The 5,541-nt window shown below is 58.6% G+C and overlaps 1 protein-coding gene across 1 annotated transcript in view; it reads right to left on the bottom strand.

The window, feature by feature from the left end:
* THRA (thyroid hormone receptor alpha) overlaps positions 1 to 5,236 on the bottom strand; it is a 21,992-nt gene extending 16,756 nt beyond the window's left edge. Inside the window, exon 1 of the mRNA XM_034640076.1 lies at positions 5,031 to 5,236. The gene's annotated coding sequence lies outside the window, so the exon portion shown is untranslated. The remainder of the gene's footprint in view (positions 1 to 5,030) is intronic.
* Between the last annotated feature and the right edge of the window lie 305 nt (positions 5,237 to 5,541).

Genomic DNA, 5,541 nt, shown 5'->3' with positions numbered 1-5,541 from the left:
CCCCCCGCCCACGCGCCTGGGTAAAAGAGAAAATGAAACAGACAGTTCAGGCTCGGGGAGCCAAGAACTCGGCTCTTCCTTACAAGAGGAAGACAGGAGGAAGAAGGGGAGGTGGGCTGGGAACTGCTCTTTGCCAGGCTGGGGTGAGCTGGCTGTGCCTTTGGCTCTAACCTTTAACCCCAGTCCCTAGTCCCCCAGACTAAGTGCTCATCCTCAAAGCAGGGGAGCAACCATAGCATTTCCTGGGCACCAGTACGTTCCACCTTGCTTTCCTTGTCTACCCAGAGAACTTCTGACCCCTCCCTCTGGACCACCTCATGCAAAGGCATGTAAGACGGAGGCGCCCTTTGTTACCCCAACCTTGGCCTGCCAGGGAGGAGGGCAGACAACACGGAATGCCTGAAAACCATATGCCCCCCCCCACACACACCAGCCCCAGATGCCTCTGTGAGAGATTGGGAACTGTCTCTGGTTCCAGGGGGCCTGTGGATGCCCACCCTGGAGCATGCCAGGCCCTGGAAGAACAGAAGAATCCACAGGCATTGTTTACCAAGCCAGGATGTGACCGGGATAGAACACACAGGTGTCAGGCCATATTATGTTATTTACCCTCCACTCGGAGTGAGGTGGGCATCATTGTCTCCAGATGAGGAAAACCCAGGCCAAAGTCAGCAACCAGTGAATGGCAAAAACCCAGCCTCCAGTTTCCAGCCAGTGCTCTTTCCACTATAGGCATACCTGCCTCCCTCCCCAAGAGGCACAAGTCCCCTTGCAACAGTGAGAACTCGTTAGGATTAGCTTCCCACCCCAGAGGCTCCCCAGTGGCCCACCACAGCGCATCCCTCCACTGTCCTTGCTGCACCTTGAAGGGGAGGGGCTGAAGAAAATGGAGCTGGGGGAGAGAGGAATCTTATCACCAGACTCACAGGGGAACAGAGACAACCCAGGACAGACCCTGGCCCTCAAGGTGCCACACCCACCCACTGGTCCTTACTCAGTGCCACCACCCTTCCTGTGAATGCCCCCTCAGTGCAGGGATGGGGAANTGCCACACCCACCCACTGGTCCTTACTCAGTGCCACCACCCTTCCTGTGAATGCCCCCTCAGTGCAGGGATGGGGAATCTGGTATCTATCTGCCAGAGCTAGGTCCTGGGTGATTGACTCATGGTAGGCGACTGGCATGCTGGGTCCCTAGCAGACAGGTGGGGGGCTGTACTCTACATGTGGGCAGAGGGGCTCCAGGTTGCAAAAACTTGTGGGGAGAGAGATGTGACGTGAAAGGTGAGGAGGCTGGAGATTAGGGACCCACTGTCCTCCCCAACCCCCATCCCATTCCTGTGACATCTGGAGATCCAATTCTCTACCCAGCTTCTCCAAGAAATCCCAGGGACCCCAGACCCACAGCCTTCCCCATTCTCACAGCTAACACACAGGGTGCTTCTTAATACACCAGGCACTTTGAAAAGCATTTTATATATCCTATCTCCTCTAATCCTCAAAAAACTGAATAAAATAGGTATTCTCATCCTCAATTTACCAATAAGGCAAGAGAGAGGTTACATCGATTGCCCAAGGTTATACAAACAGCAAGTGGCAGAGCTGGGATTCAAACCCAGGCCTTCCAGCTCCAAAAAAAAAAAAGAAGAAGAAGAAGAAGAAGAGGAAAAGAAAAAAAAAATCCCTCCTCTTAACCATGCGAGTATACCATCTGCTAAAGGAACCATACCTTGTTCTTTGCTCCAGCTGTCTCCCCTGCCACTGAGCCTCAACTGCCCCTTCTGTAGCAGCCTAGGGATTAACTAGAGTAGACTCACCTCGGTGCCTCCTCATCCAGAGAAGTCACGGCTGGAGCGGAGCGTGGCCAGAAAGGCTCGGTGCCCCCCTGGGCTCTGGGCCCCCTGCCCCACTGCCCCCTGCTCAAATTCCCCACTCTGGGCTGGAGCCTACACCCCCGAGGCAGGGCCTCGCTCAGCCCCCCACATGATGTGGGCAGCTGTAGCTTCGGAAGCAGGCCCTGAGGCTGGGCAGAGGGCACAGCTGTTGGGCATCTCCGAGGTGGATCTCAGCTGCCAGGGGTGCGGAGAAAGGCCATTGTGAGTACTGCCACTGACCCTGCTGGCCGGGCCCTGCCAACTCCCGCCACTGCCCACGGGGGCGGCTATTTGCCAGCGGGTCAGCGTGGCGGGGAGCCTCCTCGCCGGCTTGGTTAGGAGCTCGCTGGCTGTAGCCCCCACACCCGGGCCTTCCACCCAGCTGGTGTGCCCTGGCTGAGCGTGCGGGGCCGCAGAGGTCAGCGGGAGCCGGAGCCGACCCCCGTCCCTTCCCCCCATTCTCAGCCCCCAAAACTTGCAGCTGCAGCGCTGAGGAAGCGCAGGATGTCCTGAGCAGCCAGCTGAGCCCCCTGCCCCCCCACCCCAACCTCTTGTTGACCCCAGAGGCAGGGCAGGCGGGCCGAGGGGCGGGGTTTGAGCATTAACAACTGGAAAAGTATGAAGCTCATCACTGCCAGTTCCCAGCTCTGAGAAAGGAGGTTGTGGCAGCGACAGAGACAAGAACAGGGGTAGACAGGGGCAGCGACCCGGGTGAGAGTTCCAGACTGTCAGAGAAACAAGGAGAGGGAGAATCAGACACAGCAAGACAGAGCAAAAGGGAGACAGCGTTAGAGAGAAATTCCAAGTCAAAAATACACATCACTCACCCAGACACTCACCAGCATAGGGCCTCCTAAGGAAGGCTTCCAAGTTTAGACAGGAGGGCAGAGGTGGGAAAAGGGGCCAGACTCATGGTGGGAGGCAGGAACTCCTCTGGGGGGGGGGGGCGAGTCCATGGCCCCAGGAAAGGCTCAAAGGACCCTGGCAGGAGCAGCTAGATCCCGGGTTTGCTTTCAAGGTGGCTGGTGAGAGGGACCGCTCCCTAGGAGCTGGCTCTCCCCAACTCCCCCCCCACCCCAGCAGCTAGGATAATCTCAGCTGCTGGAAGTCACTGGACATTGCTTCAGCCCCATGACTCGGCCCTCCGGAACCCCCCTGCCCCTGCTCTCTTTGCTCATGTTTCTCTGTCCCTCAAAAAAAAAAAAAAAAAAGCTGAGCCTAGAGGAAGACAGGAGGAAGCTTGAGGGGAAAAAAATCTACAACTGTGTGTGCATCTAGGGGTGTGCCTGACCGCACAGCTACAGGATACAGTGTGCACGCCTGCGGATGTCTGGACGTATGGACCTGTGACTGCGTAGACCTGAGCCTTCTGCACCTGAGTCCCTGGGACTGTGTGCAAATGAGTACACCTGTGTGTCTGGAGTTCTCAGTCAATCAATTAACAAGTATTTACAGAGCACTTCCTGGGCTAGGCTCTGGGTGGGATCCAGAGCTCTTCCAGTGATTCTCCCAGGTCTCAAAGAGCTCACCCTCCCATGGGGGGTGGGGAATGACGAGCGACAGAGACTGAGAATATTATCGTGAATGCATGCCTTGCACCATTATGCAGGAAAGTCTTTTCAGAGACAAATTTGATTTTCCTTGGAGTAGAGGTTTTGTTGTACACAGAACCTTAGAGATCCACTAAGAGTCCAGGAAAATACTTGTTGCTAAGTTGTGTATACATGTGTTGATGTGTAACTGCGTTTGCGTTTGACTGAGTGACAGTCACTGTCAAGGCAGGCGATGATGCCTGTGTGACTGGGCTCATGCTAGCACGTGTGTGCCTGTGAGTGACAGGGTCTTTTGTAATGTGCGGCTGTGTGCAATTGCTCTGTGTTCATGCATGCGTTCGATAGTGACTTTTTCTGTGTGGGTGACAGCGACTCCTCCTTGCCCCTGTGTGTGACAGCATCTCCGTGTGACCCCGTGCGTGGGTATGTGCATGGATCGGTCTCCTTGCTCTTGGTCTCCCGTGGGTGTGTCCCACCCCTTAGAGCTCCCCGGTGCAGCAGCAGCCTGCCTCTTCCCTTGTCCCTATGTGGGTGTGTCCAGCAGCTCCTGTCCTTGAGTCTGCCTGGGTGTCCCTGGGTGTGCATGCATGTGGCTGTCTGTGTGGGCATATCTCTGTGTCTGCATGTCACATTTGCTTCCCCTCCCTCGTCGGGGACAACAGCCCCCTTCATCCCTTCCCCTTCCTGGGGCCAGAGCCAGCATTGAGGGGCAGGCTCCTATCCCACTGGCTTTCCTTCTGCGACCTCCACCCTTGTAAACGGTGGCTCTCTCCATTGGCCCTACCATCCCTGCCCCCCGCCCCAGGCCTTTCTTTCACACCGGACAAGGGAGGGCCCCAGGCACAGAAGGGGCACCAGAGACACGTTGCAAGGGGAGGGAAGCGGGGGGGGGGGCACACCACACAGGTCCCTTCCTCCCTCTCTTCCCTAACCACACTAGCTTGCAACTCTCCTGATCAGATATCTAGGGACCCTCACGTACACTCCCCTCTACACACACACTCCCTCCCCTCCAAGCCGCGTTTTTGCAATTAGGAGTGTTGCAACCAGAGAGCCAAGCTCAAATGGGGAGGCGGGTGGAATGGCGGGGGGAGACTTCCCTCTCCAGGGGCCCGTGCAAGCCCACCCCCCACCCCACTCATGCAGCCCTCCGCAGCTGGAGGCGGCTTTGCAAAGGCCTCGGCCTCTGCCTCGGAGGCTAGGGGGTGGGGGCTGGGGGGGGGGCAGGCCTCCGGCGCACCGTAAACAAACCGCGGCAGGCGGGGGAGCTCCGGCGGCCGGCAGCGGGGCCGGGCCCGGGAGTGCGCAGCAGACGGGCCGGACAGAGGCCGGGCGGGCCCTCGAGGGGGAGGCCTGGACGCCATCTCTGCCGGCGAACCCCGGGGCCCACCGACCTCCTAGCAACACCTCCCTTCCCCAGGGCGTAAGTTGCGAGCTCCCGGACTGTGACAGGGTGACCGGGGCGCCGGGGAAAGCTGAGGCTGGCAGCTGGTACCCCCGGGCGCCCCCAGCCCGCCAGGGAGCTGGCCCTAGAGCCCCACGGCTTTGCATAATCAATCGCGAGGCATTTGCATATTAATGCCCCCTCGCTCCCTCCCCCTTACCTCGGCGTGGCGCGCTGGACAGGGCTGGGCAGCGACGCGGGGTCTCAGCGCCCCGTGCCGGGGGCGTCCATGGGGGGCCGGTGGGGCCCGGGCCGCCCGCCTCCAGCGCCCGGGTATGAGTGCGAGTGAGCGCGGGGGGGGCGGGGGGCGAGTGTGGCGGCCCCGCGGCTCCTCCGGCAGAGGCGGCGGCCGCTCTTGGCTCCTCCCTCCCCCGCCCCGCTCNTTGGAAGAATCGGAGGTTTTTGGGTTTGCACCATGGGATGGAGAAGGGAGTATCGACGGGCCGCCTGCACCTTATAAGTCGGCGAGAAAGTCTAAATACCAAACCCTAAGGAGGTTTAGAATTTGTTTCTGAGTTCGGGGCCCTTCTTTGCCAGTAACTCACTGTGTGACCTTGAGAGAATCACCACCGCTTTCGGGGACAGAGCTTCCTCAACCTTAAAATGTGAGAGTTGGGCAAGTGACCCCTGCGGTCCTTTTCACCTCAATCATCCCACGTTTTTAATCCTTT

This window comes from Ailuropoda melanoleuca, chromosome 13 (genome assembly GCF_002007445.2).
Source record: "Ailuropoda melanoleuca isolate Jingjing chromosome 13, ASM200744v2, whole genome shotgun sequence".
Lineage (NCBI taxonomy): Eukaryota > Metazoa > Chordata > Mammalia > Carnivora > Ursidae > Ailuropoda > Ailuropoda melanoleuca.
Note: the sequence above shows the minus strand (reverse complement) of the source record. Positions and strands in the feature narration are given on the sequence as shown.